Here is a 16,879-nt window from a genome sequence, read left to right as displayed (position 1 = left end):
TTCTAAGTAGTTAGTGGTTAAAAATGGTTACGTCACTTCTGCCTCTCTTAAAATTAAAATAATTTAAAATGCCAATTGAGTCATGGCAAAGAGCTTTGTGTCTGCCAAATCATCATAAATAACTCTATAAATGGGGGAAGGATTAAGGAACTCAGAAAAAGACCTAAAAAAGGGAAACTAATGAAAATCATGGTTCATGTCCCAAGAACAAGGAAGCCTGGGAGTGGGGGAATAATGACAGTTTGCTTGCATTTGAGTAGGTTGTCATATTGAAAAAGTTTATCCATGGCATGGGCTAACCTGATTAGTATATAAGACTTACGTTATGGTGAAGGATTCTTTTCCCAAATGGACTGGTTCACTATATATATATTTTTTCTTTTCCTATTTTGTCCATTGTCTACTTCTAATATAGATACACCAACTGGCAAACATAAATTATCAGTACGCTCACAAGGAAGTCTAGGCAAGAGATTCTGTGTACTCTGTGTAAGTCTATACCTACTCACAATCATCATGAATTCCAATATCTTTCTAAATCTTTACTCTTCGCCAGACATTTTGCTGGACACTTGAGAGCATGAAATGCCTATGAAATGGGTTCCAGGTTCCAAGATGTGTGTATATGTGTGTTTCTGTATGTGCATGTATATGCATATAGCTGAACTCACAGGTATGCTCACTAGTGTATATGGCAAATAAACAGTGTCAGAATATGCTGGAATCTCGATAGAGCTTGGTAAACAAGGTTAAAAGAATGACTATACATGGTGATACTAAGATGATTTCCCAAGGCTAGGTCTTAAATGATGAGTTGAGAAGAGAGTAAAAATGAGGGAAAGAGCAGGTATGAAGGTAAAGAAGCCAGAGAGGTCCTGGCGTGTTGGAGGGATGACAAGTATTTCAAGGTATCAGGAGAGAGATATTTTCAGGGAGACTTGGAGGAATGGCAGATGAGGCTGTAAAAGTAGGAAGGAGCAAGATTGCAAAAGACCTTATATGTTGTAAGAAGAACTATATCCTGAAGTGTGCTTGGAGCCTCTGAAGATTTTTTTTAGGCAACAGGACTTATGGTGCCTCAGTAGTGCTATTTGCTGATATAACAGTCATGTACATTTCAAAATAAAGCAAAGCTTTTGTTTCAGCTAATAAAAACTTTAAGTGTGGTTAGTATTACCCACAATTTTCCTTCAATCTATTGCTTACTAAACAGAAAAGTAGTTTCATTCAGTGCATCTGACACAGATGTTTACTGTAAGCCAGTTAGAACATCCAAACATTTGGGCTTCACTTCCACTATTATTGCAGTAGGTAATGGCTGCTCACAAAAGATTTTCAGACAAGTCTTGGAACTTTGGGATCCTAGCCTTTTTCCAAGTGGCTGCTTTAAATCTTCTTATCTTCTTTCTGCATGAGAAAAAAAAAACAAATAATAATAATAAAAAGATTCTAATGTTCCCTCCATCTTCGTACCTTTTCTCTTTTGCATTCTTTAATCTTGACAAAAGAAGATTTGATATATGATAAAAGGACTTGATTAATACTATTAAAATTTCTTTCAAAGTCTTGTGATTGTGTGATTGTAACTGCAGAGATTTCATTTATTGTCTCCTTGATCAAAGTTACTGAAATAGACAGTCTGTGAATTAAAGGAAAAGGCTGTGTTTGCATATGGCTTGAAATAATTGTCAATAGATCATTTATGAAAACGTATACTCTGCCTAGCACTGCATAGTTTGCACTTCCTTTTCACCATAGAAATATGTTGCTGAGGCTCTGGGTAACCAATCTTAAATCAATAGGATGCCTGCCAAGCAGAAAATGCAATAATCTACAGCACTCCATGGTTCTGTAGTTTCAGATATTAGAGCTAAAGTCATCAGCAAATCTGGGATTCTTGTGTGAGAGAACCCTAGGCTTGGTGAAGAATGTTGTGTCACAGCCAGGTTAATTTCATGATACTCATTGGAACTTGAGTTTGGGAAGGGGCATAATCCAAACCAATTACTTGAGATTGTCTCATTAATGGTAATCATGTAAAACTTCCAGGATTTCAACCCCTTGGAAGGTTCACTTCATCATACTTTGATAACTCACAGCAGTGGAGGGTATTTAGAAGCCCTATAGCAGTCTCTATTAAATGATACAATAGAGCTGATGGTGAGAGAGTCCATGTGAAGAGCTTTTAATGCATTTGTGTGAGTGTTCAAAGTCTTGGATGTGTCTTAGTAGCTGATTCAAGATTAGCTCAGGTGGGTGTGGAGCTACAGATGCTCAGGGCTTTGAGAGCCAAGATTTTTCTGAATCAAAGCTGGAAATCAGCACAACGTCTCCTCACTCTCTACATGTTCTGCAAAGAGAAGAAATGTGCAGATCTATTCTGGTCACTCAGTCTCATTGAATATTTATGGAAGTTCTGAAGCGAGTGAAACATTCCCAGATATCTCTTGAAGCTGAAACAGGCAGCTTGGAAATAGATAACTGGCAGTACTCTGTTTATCTGTGTAGGGCAGCATAAATTTTTAAAAAATCACACAGGAATTGTCAAATTTGCCATGTCTTGGTGATTTACCATAAAATTAGTAAATTTTTCTGAAATCCAACAGATTTAGGAAAACAGAAAGCAAAGCAAAATTAAAAAGAAAAAGAGGCATCTTAAACAACTGTTTGTTCAGTGCTTAATGGTGCAAGTAGTTGATTTAGTTGACTAATGGAATAAAGGTTTTGGTTTTAATCCAACTTCTTGCCATTTTGAACCAGGCCATGTATTTGGTGGTCTCTAAATCATCTGTACTAAATTTATGACTCTTTTAATAAAGGATCTCTTGATTGCAAAGAAAAGACACTCAAGAAAGTTCAGGTAGGGAGGATTTGTTATAAGAAAACTAACCAATGTCACAGACCTAGGGATTTAGAGTACAGTCACAGATCTTGGGAAATGGAACCCCTTCTTTTCAGCAACCCCTTCTTTTTTTGTCTGGGGTTGTAGAAGATTTAATGCATATGGTTTTACCTTCCTATGTCTTTATCCCATGCCCTGTAACTTTGAAGCCCTTTCCCACTCTGACTCTGGGCTTGGTCATTTGATTTACTTTGGTCCATAGAATATTAGCATACATGATGTAAGCAGAGACTTGGAAAGTGTGCACATATTTCCGGTCCCACTCTCTGATTTTGCCATGAGAACATGCCCAGGTTAGCCTGCTGGACAATGATACGCATGAAACAGAGTCAAGTCAACTCAGTTGTCTCAGCTGAAGCTCTAAATATGTGAGAAAGTCTAGATAATATAAACAAAGTTACCTAGCAAATGCACACTTGGCCATCGATACATAAGAGATCCCATGAAGGGGTGCCTGGGTAGCTCAGTCAGTTAAACATCTGCCTTTGGTTCAGGTCATGATCCCAACCAAGGTCCTGGGATGGAGCCCCACATGAGGCTCCCTGTTCAGCGAGGAGCCTGCTTCTTCTTCTCCCTCTGCAGCTCCCCCTGTTTGTGCTCTCTTTCTCTGTGTCAAAGAAATAAATAAAATCTTTTAAAAAGAGAGAGAGAGATCCCATGGAGCTAGGTCAGATCTAAAGAACTGCCTAGCCAACTCAGACTCTAGAATAAAAATAGATGTTTATTGTTGAGTGCTACTAATATTTTCTGGTTGTTTATTATGCAGCAATATTGTGGCAAATAGATAATGGAAACAAAGTTTAAATTATCTTTCATCTCTGCTTCTTCCTGCCTCCCTGCCATCCAGTCCCCAGCTTGTACATTGCCCAGTATCAGTGCCAGACCTTTTCTGCCTAACCTTTGCCCAGCACATCACCAAATACAATCTCTTCATTCAAATTCTTGACATAGGAAAAACTCTGATTGGTCTGAGGAAAGCCATGAAATTGTTTTGCTTAGGGTCGGGTGTCTACCTGGTCCAATCAGCCATGGTTGATATGTGGTAGTGGTGAAAAGACAACAATGTCACATGATCTGGGGAGGAGGCATGCTTAAAGAAGGCAGGTCTTCTTGGAAGAGAGCTACAGTCAGATGAACACTGTAGTTTATATCTCTAATAAAAAGGGCAAGCTTAAAATATAGGAATATACACAGAAAATGTGATTTGTGGATCAGCATACCTTGACAAAAATGCTAATGAATAAATTCTTTCAAATATTCCAATGATAATTCTCGTAGCTTACATTAGTGAGTCTTGGCTATGTGATAACACTGTGATAAGTATCTGAATAATTTTCACTACCATGTTATGAATATGAGACTATTATTATCATTCCAATTTTACAGGTGGAACTGAGGCCTAAGGAAGCTAAGTTGCCCTCTATCATACAACCTGTGAAAGGTAAAGGTGGAAATAGAATCTGGGTTAAGTTGAATCCAGATCTCATGAATTTTATCTTTCTTCAATTACTGACTTAACCATTTATAAAATGACTAGGAGAGTAAGACTGTAAATTGATACCTAATGGTAAGGTTTACCAGGTACCTTGTTGGGCAAGTGGGGGTCAGTCAACCTATGCATGATTCAAAAGATGTTTACAAGATAGTGCTGCTGGGTACAAGTTTCCCTGATTGCTTCTTCCTCAGAGATCTCCTCAACTATTCTTGGAGAATTAATATCAACTTCCATTTTCTGCACTTAGATTTCACTATTCAGTAGGAGAGTAGACTTTCAGTTAAGTTCCCTGTTTTTAGCCTTAAGCCTCACTCCTGTCTGGTGTTACCATATTCAAAGCCTCTCAGGTTTAATATCTTTTTTTTTAAAGATTTAATTTATTTATTTGACAGAGATCAGAAGTAGTTAGAGAGGCAGGCAGAGAGAGGGAGGAGGAATCAGGCTCCCTGCTGAGCAGAGAGCCCGATGCGGGGCTCGATCCGAGGACCCTGAGATCATGACCTGAGCCAAAGGCATAGGCTTAACCCACTGAGCCACCCAGGTGCCCCTCAGGTTTAATATCTTTAAAAAATAAACCTCTTGTCTCCTTTGGGAGGGAGGGTAGTGATTTGGCTGCTCAGGGTAGAGGTTTGAGACCTGGAGGTCCAATTGCTCAGGAGAAAGACTTTGAACAAATCTCATTGTTTCCTGTATTGTGCTCATTCCTGCTTTTTGTGGTATCTGGTGCCTCCAAGACATGACATTTCCTTTTGTTCTTTAGGGAAAATGGATTTTTCTCCAAAGAATATAATCTCTTTATGTAGCTTCTTAGATTGTAACATGCTCTGCTAAATTAATTACCTCATTCCTATATAGTTTTGGTCTTCAAAACTTTCATTGAAATCTGTAGTTCATTGTTTCTTTTTAGTCTGTCCCTGTGAGTTTATCTACTTTAAAAATTTGTTTACTATAATTATAGTTGGGCTTTAGGAAGAGATTAAGATTAATCAACTATGTTTAGGAAATTGTCCCATTCCCATGAGCTTTTAAATTGAAACTTTTTCATTTGAGTTATTTCAAGTTTTATCTGAAAATTTTATCAGTAATATTAGCTAGTGTTAAATTCTAGCATCCTTTCCTTATGAAGTTTCCAAACAAATAAAACAAACACTTAAATTCTGGTCCTAAGTGAAGTGATGTGATTTTTTTCCCACTGCACAAATTTTAATTTAATAATACCGTAATTTTAATGGTACTCTCACTTCAAACCTTTTTCATCTAAGGTGAATATTGTTTGTGAAGTAGTCCTTCATCTTGTTTTCTTCCAGGGCAGAGAAATATCCCTTGACCTGCACCTTAGGAGAAAGTAAAAGACAGTGCAGAACTAAGGAGCTGGCATTTAAACACCTGTTATTCTGATATGTTGCTAATTCTTACCACCAATATCATCCATGGTTCATGATTTAGGATTCATCTATGTTACTTTGGGCCTCATGTGCTTTTGTAATTTGTATATTGCTATGAAGTCATAATATTTTTTCAAAGATTTTATTTATTTATTTGACAGAGAGAGAGAGATCACAAGTAGGCAGAGAGGCAGGCAGAGAGAGGGGGGAGGAAGCAGATTTTCCACTGAGCAGAGACCCCAATGCAGGGCTCAATCTCAGGACCCTGAGATCATGACCTGAGCCGAAGACAGAGGCTTTAACCCACTGAGCCACCCAGGTACCCCAGAGGTCATAATATTTTAGAAGATTATTTAGTCTTGGTTTCCCAGAAATCCATGGAAATGTTACTTCTAACAATAACATACTCATGTAACTGGCATTGTAAATGCTCAGTTCTGCCTAGGAAGAAAGCTCTTAAGAAGGACTGCCAGGGCTTGTAAGGACTGATATATGCACTCCAGTGTACAGGAACCTTTGGCAAGAATCAACCAACTGTTATTGTTGCCGAAGAACAAGACAGGGCTGAGCAAACCCTCATGTTTGTAACCCCCATTCTAATTAGGCATGTAAACATTTGAAAATATTATTGTATTATTGTAGCCATTTTTTCTGGGAAATTCTGGGGAAAAATATATAGAGAAAAGCCTCCCCCAAATCTCTATAAAATCATCAGATGGATTCTTGCCAATTTCCGTGAAAATCTTAGGGGATTAGATCGTATGGTATTAAATTAGTACTTTGATAAAGATCAAACAAGTGGCTTACGTGGCTAGATGAACTGCCCCATAAAAGTTGTATCTTGTGGAGTGGAATTTTCTAGATCAAAACCACCTTATGGCTTTTAGTAAATTACTTCATTCATTCAACACATATGTCCTAAAGTTCTACCCTGTCCCAAGCACTTTGCTAGGTCATTATAAACTATAAAAATTTATAGCTTAGTTTGGGTATATTAGATATATGCTTATATAAATACAAAACAATGCAGTATAAGATAGATGTCATATGAGCAATATAAATAATGTGTTGAGGAAGAAAGCTTGACTACTTTAAGAAGGGGTGATTAGGTAAAATTTTGAGCTAGATCTATTTGAGCTAGATCTCATAGTTCAGTTAGCAAAGGGAAAAATACCTAGGAAGAGAGATGTCATGATCAAAGTCACAGAAATGAGACGGCAAGGGGCATTTGGGTAAAGAGTGAGTAGGGATCCTTGATTAGGGCTTATGATTCATACTGGGGATTAGTGGAAAATAGGATGGAAAAACAGCCAAGGTTACCCTATCAGAAATTAATTGCCAAACAAAGTAGTTTAGGTTTTAATTTGTACTTGGTAGAGAGGTATAAAAGTTTTTGAATAGAATTATCAATAAGAATAAACAAGTGGACATTTGCTGGACGATTCAGGAAGGATATTCTAGAAGTAGGCAGGATAACTAGGAGCCTAAAGCAGTCATCTGGCCATGAGAGGATTGAGGCCTACACTACAGAGATAACATTGAGAATGCCAAGAAAGAATACATTATAGCTAACTTACAGTTTGAGGCAACTGACTACGTTGGGAGGGAGACATAATGAAGAATTCAGTTGTTGAGTTTTTAAAACTGAATGACATATGGTATTCTCAGCAGAAATGAGCAATCATTGGGTTGGTGGAACAAATAGTGAGTTTAATTTGTTTAGTTTGAGGTTCCTGTAGAATCCAGGTGGAGATGTAGATAGACAGATAGGCAGTAGGTAAGCAGTAGATAGGTAGATATTTAAGTTTAGAGCTAGGGAGAATGGTTGAATTTAGAAATAAAGATTACATTCATCTTCATAAAAGTGATAGTTAAGCCAAGGGAGTGGGAAAACACTTTAAGAAAGAGAGCGTACAGAGAGAGATGGGCCAAACCTTGGGTGAGAGAAACAGGCAAAGAGACAGAGAAGGAACAATAATTGAGGTAAGAATAGAACCAAAAGAATGAACGATGAAGACAATGAAGGAGCAAGTGATTGGTCTAGAATACCAAATATAGAAGAGAAACAACTTTTCTATTTATTCTAGGATTGGGAATTGGTTTGCTGCAAACGAGTTCATAATAGCCAGAAGTAGAAGTCTTTTGTTTTTTATTTGACTATTGCAAAGTCCTTCCTCCTAGGATTGTGCAATTTGTACTTAAAAATAACTTTTATGATTGTAAAATAATACATTCTTTTTTATAAAATTTGATCAAACCAAAAATATTAATTATTAAAATAAAAATTACTCATAATGCTAACATCTAGGAATAACCCATTTATTGTTTTTGTACTAATAGTTTTCCTGTGTTTATCATAAAATTCGGAACTGCTTTTATCAATTTGCCAACATTCTTCATGAATTAGCCATGAGAACATAATTCTCTCAAATATCTGCTTTTTTTTCACTAAAATCATTTGATAAGTTCATGTTTCTTTTTACAGAAACTATTTTTAATGACAGTATTTCTTTTAGAGATATATCAAAATGTATTTCCTCATTAATAGATATTTTTTCCCAAATATTGCCCTTATGAAATAATAATTTATATCAAAATTTTTTGTACTTCAGCTTATACCCTTTCGAATGAGTTTACTAGGTTAAAATTTATGTACATCATTTAAAAAGCTTTTGATCTATTTACCAAATAACTTTCCTTAAAAGTTTTAGTTTGCTTTCGCCTTTGTGGATAGGATGTTCCATAGTTATTGAACAAAGTGACTTCTGCAATAAATGAAGGTTTTCTATAGTTTTCCATCTCCCTGGGTTGCCATTTTCCCACCAAACATTTTAATGAGCATAATTAAGAAATATTACCAATCAACGCACATAGCAGTAGTGTGTAATTTAATGTAGAATGATTCAGGTGGTTCTACACCATTTTTACCTTTTTCAGTCATAAATTGTAGACAACTAATCTAATAAAAATCCCATGTATACTCTTATCAAATACTAAGGTCATTAACTAGTTTACACCTAAAAAGGTCTGTAAAACCTTTCAATGTAGATAATTGAAGATATTTACATTTAAGTAATGGAGAGCCAATGAAATTGGCCTAGTCATATCCATCTTTTTTTTCATTTTTTTTACTTATCTCCAGGTTTTAATTTTTCTAGAATCATATTTTCATGGTTAACTCATATAAATCTCTGAAAACATGTTATTTAATTGAAAAATTGATTTCAACATGAAAACATGTGGTCTTTTATATAAAAAGGGGGTGAAATAATAAATATCTATATTCCTTTTTAAATGAATAAAAATATTCTGGAAGGATACACAAATAATTACTAAGAGTCGTTACCTGCTGATATGGGTAGAGTGGTTTCTGGGTGGATGATGGATATAATAGGAAGGAATTTTGAGCCATGTCAATGTTTTTTTTTATTCAAAAACTGAATTAAAAAAAGCAAGATCATGATTTTATGACTTGGGGCAAAAAGCAAAGAACAATGTAAGAGAATGTCTATTCTAGTATCATCATTTTCATGAATAAAAAATTGGGAAAACCTAAATATTCATTAAACAGAGAAGGGATAAGTTATAATGTAGTCGAAGAACTGATAGCATTTGGTAACCATTTGAATAGAAGATATGACTACCAGATTTTTTGCTTGGGTGGGTGCTGGTACTGTTTAGCTAAGAAAGGGAATAGAGGAGGTGTGGTTGTGAGTTTGGGTGTTTTTTTTTTTTTTCAGTTCAGTGGACAAGTGTAGGAGGTGTTTGTGGAACATCTAGGTAGAGATGTGTAGTAGGCATTTGAATATTTGAGTCTGGAATTCAGAAGAGAGTTCAGACTGAATTTATAAATGTGTGAACTCTCAGCATAAAAGTGGTAGTTAAAACCACATATATAGGGTGATATTCAAGGAGAGAAGAGGGATTAAAGGCATGTTTTATCACCAAAGACTTACTACTTTCATGGATCAAAGAAAATAATCTATTCTTTTGTAAAATCATAAATGATTTATAAGGTCACTTGCAGTTTTTTTGTTTTTGTTAAATGATTCTATTTATTTATTTGAAAGAGGAGAGAGAGCCCGTGAGATGGGGGGTGGGTAGAGGGAGAGGGACAAGCAGACTTGATCCCAGGGCCCCAAGATCACGACCTGAGCTGAAGTAAGATGCTTAACTGACTGAGCCACCCAGGGACCTGGTGACTAGTTGTTTTAATGTTCTTACCTGTTTCTATTTTATTTCCTAGTTTTGTACATTTATACTATTTTTTGTACATTTCACTATTTTTTTATACATTTTCACTATTTTTTGTACATTTTCACTACTCTGGGTTTAATATAAAGACAGTAATTTGTGACTAGTTGGTATGGGGTGAGGGTAATACTCTACTTTACTGGGGCTAGGGTTCAGGATTTTAAAAGATATAGAGCTAAGAAAATGTAAAACCTTAGTAACTTTGGGTGACAGGGCCAGGTACTCTGAAGACAGGCAAGGCAAAGGATATGGGAAAGAAAAGGGAACAGGGGTGCCTGGGTGGCACAGTCTATTAAGCATCTGACTCTCGGTTTTGGCTCAGGTCATGATCTCAGGGTCTTGAGATCAAGCCCTGCACAGGGCTATGCACTCAGAGGGAATCTACTTGAGACTATCTTCCAATCCTTCTGCCCCTACCCCTTGCATGTGTGCACTCTCTATTTCTCTCTCTCTCTAAAATAAATAAATAAGTCTTTAAAAAAAAAGAAAAGGGAACATTTTATTGAGCACCTTCCATGTGTCAGAAATAATGTTAGGTATTAAATATGTATTACCCTATTTAATTGTAATAATAGATCCATAATGCTAGTATTTTACCCAGAGTTTACAGATAGTATAACTGAAGATCAAAGAGGTTAAGTGACTAAACCTAAAGTCACTTTGGAGGAAAGGTATAATAAAAGCCAGCATTTCTTCACCCTGGTTTTGGGAACTGTATATATCTGTGAAACTTCAAAAAATGCACATTATAGGCTTTCCCAGGAGATTTCAATTCAGTAGCTTGTTTTTGTGGCCCTAGGTGATGCAATTTTACAATGTTCCATGGGTGATTCAGTTGTGCTGTAAGGTTAGTAGTTATAAGCATCTACTCTGGATTCAGATAGACTGCGGTATGAGTCTTGGCTCCAGTTACTAGCATTGCAACCTTGGGCAAATTAATCTCGCTAAACCTCAGTTTATTAATCTAGTATAATTAGTGAAGATTATGGTAGACCTACCTTTTACTGATGTTGTAGAGATTCAAAACATATGTTTGGTGAAGAGTCTCCCATTTCCCCTCCAAATCCCAGCTCTTTTCTCTTCTCTATTCTAAAAGGCTGCCTTGTAGTGCCTTCATCAAGGGGCTCCCTTGCCTTCCAGCTTCTGGTTGGTTTCAGCCAAGAGGAGGTGAGAGGTCAAGAGGAGAGTGTGGGTGTTTATCCCCCTGATTCCCTCAGATGGCTTGTCATGAGTTGGCAGTGACTGTGTTCTTCTAACCTAAAGTCACAATTCCTGTCAGATGTCTCCTAGGGCTACAGCTAAAGCTGTAATATTTTCTCAATCCCAGTAAATGCCTACCTGCTTGTCCCTTCAGCATAGGTGATAAAAGGTTTCTGACTATTGCTGTCTCTGGAGTACTGCATCATCCTTCAACCTTGCCCCCCCTTTGCAGATAATCTCTTCATTAAACTCTTAATTATCCTATTTGAGTATGCTATCTGTTTACTTGGACTCTGACAAGTTCTACATATAGAATACTTAGCACAGTTCCCTGCACATAGTACATTCTAAATAAATGCTTATCATTATAGACAAAGTCCTGTGTAATATATTCTTCAAATGTATGCATTTTTTATCTTGTTTGGAGTTTATGCTTCATTTGGGCCTTAAAATTTAAGTTCAGTAGAAACTCATTTAAATAGAATTTAGATGACAAGGACCTTCAATTAACCAGATTTTCTTCCTTTTTCTTTTTTCTTTGCTACATTTTGCTTTTAAGAAAACAAGATAAATGACTGTAAGGTAAAGGATTTTGTAAAAAGGGAAACAACTTTTTGCAGCATATTCTGCAATGAGTGTTCGTTCAACCAATGTGACATAGACCTGGGATTGCATCCTGGCTCTTCCTCTACTAAGTCACTTAATTCCTCCTAATTCATAAAGTTATTTGATAATCCAATGAGACAAAATATGTAAAGTGCTTAGCACAACTCCTGAAACTGATAAAAATGAATCCCTTTCTCTCACTCTCTTAGTCTTTATCCCAGGCTTTGGCAGATTGATGTCCCTGAGTCCCTACATGGTAACCACTCATTACCCACATGTTCCAAGTGGTTTCTGGACTGGATTTCTTCAGGCAGGAAAGTAGGTAGTGTGTTTTAAAAAGATGTTTAACAATGATGAAGAATCCAAAGTAAGTTTTTGGTTATTACCTTCTGAAAACTTGAAAATTCCAATAATAAGATTCCCTGTGACTGTATAAAATTTTGTACATTTGTACAAGTGTACAAATTTTGCACATTTATTTTATCATTACTACTTAAGGTAACTAACTCCAGGCTCATACTTCATTTTTTTTTGCTTGGAATAGCAGTAATTTCAGATATGCCAGCTCTATGTTCTCCATTATATAAAACTCTTCCATTAAACACAAGAGCCATAAGATTGCTAACTGTGATAGAATGGAGATAGGGCCATTACTAGCAAATAGCATCATGTATTTTGAATTTTCATTTCCATTTCATCTCCCAGTTACAGGACATTAATTAAAGGCCACTTTAAAGAGACAGAGCTCCATCTCTCTTTAGGGAATATACGTTAAAATATGCAACCCATATTTTATGTTATTGTTTTATGAAAAGGTTAGAAAGTAAATGGTACCTTAAAAATGATGTGATTTATTCTCCAAATATGATTTTCTCTTTTTGCTATATAAAATGAAGCTTGAAGACCCTGGTAATGATGGTGATTTTAATTATTTTTTTATTACAAAAGCCTCATTACATTATGTTGTATAACTATAGAATATCAACCTTTCTTCATGAATTCAGTCTAAAGAATAGGTGAAGTTGATAGGATATATAAATGAACAAAGCCAACAGTGATAGGAGGTCAGTATTTTTCCTCTCTGTAATTTTGTCCCAGACTAACTGTTATTCCTGTAGATTCTGATTTATGGTTATATATATCTATCACATGAATTAAAGAGAGTTATTTACCTTACATGTTTTTAAAAAAGAATTATTCACTTTACAACAACAAATACATTTATGTGTTTAGTGATTCACTCTTGGAAACTCAAATGTTTCCAAACTCAAGCTGAAAACTCAAGTGTTGGAAGCTACTATGCTTTGAAAGTCCTTCAGAGAAGAGAAAATAATTCCAAACAATTGTGCAGACCAATGGGAAATATGACTAAATTGAAAAAAATCCCATTTACTTATGCATTTTTGGTAGCACATTACATTATAAGCGATACACAGATCCTGTCTCCTCTCTTGAGCATCAGATTTGAGTCCAATGCTCTCCCTTCCACTTCCTTAAACCTGGGTTTGGTTGGTGATTCTGGAGGACCTTCATGGCTTACATACCTGCTTACCCAAATATTCTATCTCCCTTTTAGACAATTCACATGGCACATTACAATATTAAAGATCCTGCTATGTTCTACAGAAAAGAAATCTCTTTAACCTTGTTGAAACTAGCAGTTCCCAAACTTATTTGACCATATGATTTCTCTCCCTTTTTCCAGTGTAATACCTAAAACATCTGAAAGGATTTTAGAGAAGTTCCAAAGTTTCTGGTAAGCCCCTTTTCAACATCGCTTCAACAGTCTGCAAATGAGGCCTTTAGAAAGTTTACTGAAATTCCAGCCCTTTGACCAACTATTCCTCTTTGTTAAAAGTCATCTACTGAACTCTTGGCTATTACCCATATTCAGTGGAAATTTTAGCTTTTGACTCACTGCTTTCTCCCTATTCCTTTTTCTTTCATCATTCTTTTTGACGCAGGTGTTCATCTAGGTATCCTTCCAACTCTCTGGATTCTCTATTTTGTTACATCTTCTCTTTGAATTATCTTGACATTCACCCCACCTTAGGCAACAATTTTCATGGTCATCATTTAGAACTTGTCATTACTAATAAACTGCCTTCCCTCCAAGAACTTGACTCTAGCTTACTTTCTAGCTTACTTTCTAGATCTAGATCTTTCTAGCTTACTTCATTTGGTAGCTCCAATGTAATGATTCTGTAAATAGTCTGGGATCTCCAATCCATTGACTCCTCCCCTTGTTCACCTGTCCATGATTCATTTCATACCCTCGTTTCTTCCTTAACAAATATAGATTTCATGTTCTATCACTATAACCTTAGATTTACAAAAAATACTGAACTTCTTTGTTTCTACCTCCATTATATTCACCTGGAAAACCTTTAATCTTGGCTCATTCTAACACTCTACCAACTCAGAGTCTACACCTAAGCAGTCAGACCTGACTGGAAAAAAAATCACAGCTCTTATGACTGGATTCAGTTTAAAATTTTAATCTATAAATCTCACTGTCCTAACATACTTCTCAAATCATTTGCACTCCCATGTTCCCAGAAAATATTTTTACCTGCTCCTCTTATAAACTCCCAACAGCTTTTTACTCCTCAACCTGAACTGATAATCTTATTTCACTGAAAAAATAAAAGCAATCAGAGTGAAGCTATTTCATCTTCCCACCTCCATATCTATCAACCCACCTCTGATGTTTTCTTACAATTGGTAAACGGCTCCTGGTTTCATCTAAGGCCAGTCTTCTGCATATACACTGTATCTCACCCCCTCTCAGTCTCTCACCTTCTCAACTATTTTGCCTGAACAGCTATCTTTTCTTTCTCTTGCAAAATGACATTTCTCCCTCTCAGGGATCATTGTCATTAGCAGACAAGCTGGTAATTTTTTTCATCTTAAAACAAATTCCTTCATTGACCTCTAGCCTCCACCCCATTTCTCTGCATTCTTTTATAACAAAAATTCTAAAAATAGGCATTTGTACTCCCTGTCTCTATCTCCCATTCTTTCTTGAACAAACTCAAACCAGACTCTTATTCCCATCCTTTAACTAGAATGGTTTCTGTTAACATAAAAAATGACCATTATTTTGTTCAACCCAATGGTCAAATATCTTTCCTCATCTTAAGTTGCCTCTCAGTATAATTGATACAATTATATTCTGTTTGTCAACTTGGGTCCTTTAATGGGACTGAAGGTATAAGAGAATTATTGAGGGTAATACCTATGTGTAATAAAAGGGAGGGAGTAGGAGAAGGTAGGGAAGCCTCAGCCTGTGATATAGATCAGAGACATGTAAAAAGAGAAGGAGAAGAGTATAAAGTAGGAAGAGTCTCAGAGGAGTCAATGAACTGCAGTTGTCCACTGGGACTCCCACATCCTGTGATAGAACTCTGCACTATATTCAGTCATCAGCTGGCAAGGGAAACCTGGCCTCAACACAAATGGCATAGTGGATACAAAAAGATGGAAGCTAGGGTTACTTGTCAACTCTATCCCTGCAGCTATGTCTGGGTGGAGCATTAACATGGCCACATTTACTTCTTTCTTTTTGAAATACATTCTTTACTTGGTTTCTGGGATGTCATATTTTCTTGATTTTCCACTTTCTCAGTATTTCTTGTTGATCCTTCTCTTTCTAAACTATAATGATTGGAATATTTCCAGGGCAAAGTCTCCCACCATCTTATTATCTATGCATACTACTTACTGGAATTCACCTAGTCTGATAGATGATATAGAGATTCATACTATAATTTGCAACTTTCATACTTAGACACCTAAAAAATGTCTCAAAATTAATATATCCAAACAAGAATTACTGATTTTCTACTGTCCCACAACCCACCAAACTTCTTCCACAATGTTTCTAATTCCATAAAAGACAACAAAACCATTCACTAATTATTCAAGCCAAAGGACTTGCAGTTATCTGTAAGTCTTCTCTTTTTCTCATACTGTAATATTTAATTCATCACCAAATTCTGTCAGCTTTGTTTCAAAATATGCCCTCATATGACTATTTCTAAACACCTCCATCTCTACTACCATAGTTCCAAAATACTGCTGCAGGCTCCATTTTTACCCTCCTAATAGAATTCTATTGTTTTGTCCTGGTGTTTCTAGACTTCAGAATCTTTGCATTTCTCTTCTCATGCCTTAAAACTGATGCTCTGGTTAACATATCTGTTGGGCTCTTGATTCAACCTCACCCCTGAACCCTATTTTTTTATTTTAAAATTTAAATTTTTAAAAATTTCCTGTGGTTCTGTACTGTGTAGATGGAAACTCATTCATTCATTCATTCATTCAACAAACATCTGTAGAGTTCCCCCATGTAAAATGAATAGTTCTAGGTAATGGGATATAGCATGAACAAAATATTTGTCACAGACCTCTATAGAACTTGTGTTCTAATGGAGGAAGACAGACAACAAATTAATATATAATTTGTCATGTGGGGTAATTGACAGAAAAACAAAAACAAGTATGGGGGTATCAGAAGCACTAGGGAGTGTTTGCTGTTTTTATAAATGGTGGTTAAAGAAGGCTACCCAGAGAAGGTGACGGGAGAGAGCCATGTACCTATCTCATGAGTGTTCCAGATAAAGAGAATAGTTAGTACCAAAGCCCTACAGTAAGGGCATTCCTGGTATGTTCTGTGAGGCTAGTTATCTATTAATGTGTAAAACATTACTCCAAAACCTAGCGGTTTAAGACAAAAATTATTTACTATCTCACAGTATCTGTAGGTAAAATACCTAGATGTGATTTCAGAGTGTACCTCTGTCTCCCAAGGCTACAATAAAGGTGCTAGCTAGCATGCATTCATCTCAAGGCTTGACTTGGGGAGGATCCACTTAGCTTACTCATATGGCTTCTGGAAGCCTTCAGTTCTTGCAAGATTTTGGACTGAAGTCCTCAGTTCCTTGCTGGTTGATATCAGAAGCCTCCCTCCATTAATATCTTTTCACACGGCTCTCTCCTTGGGGAAGCTCACCATGTGACAGCTGGCTTCCCTCA

This window comes from Enhydra lutris, unplaced genomic scaffold, assembly GCF_002288905.1.
Source record: "Enhydra lutris kenyoni isolate GAN:26980312 unplaced genomic scaffold, ASM228890v2 scaffoldscaffold53, whole genome shotgun sequence".
Classification (NCBI taxonomy): domain Eukaryota; kingdom Metazoa; phylum Chordata; class Mammalia; order Carnivora; family Mustelidae; genus Enhydra; species Enhydra lutris.
The sequence above is the reverse complement of the archived record's forward strand: the minus strand, read 5'-3'. Positions refer to the sequence as shown.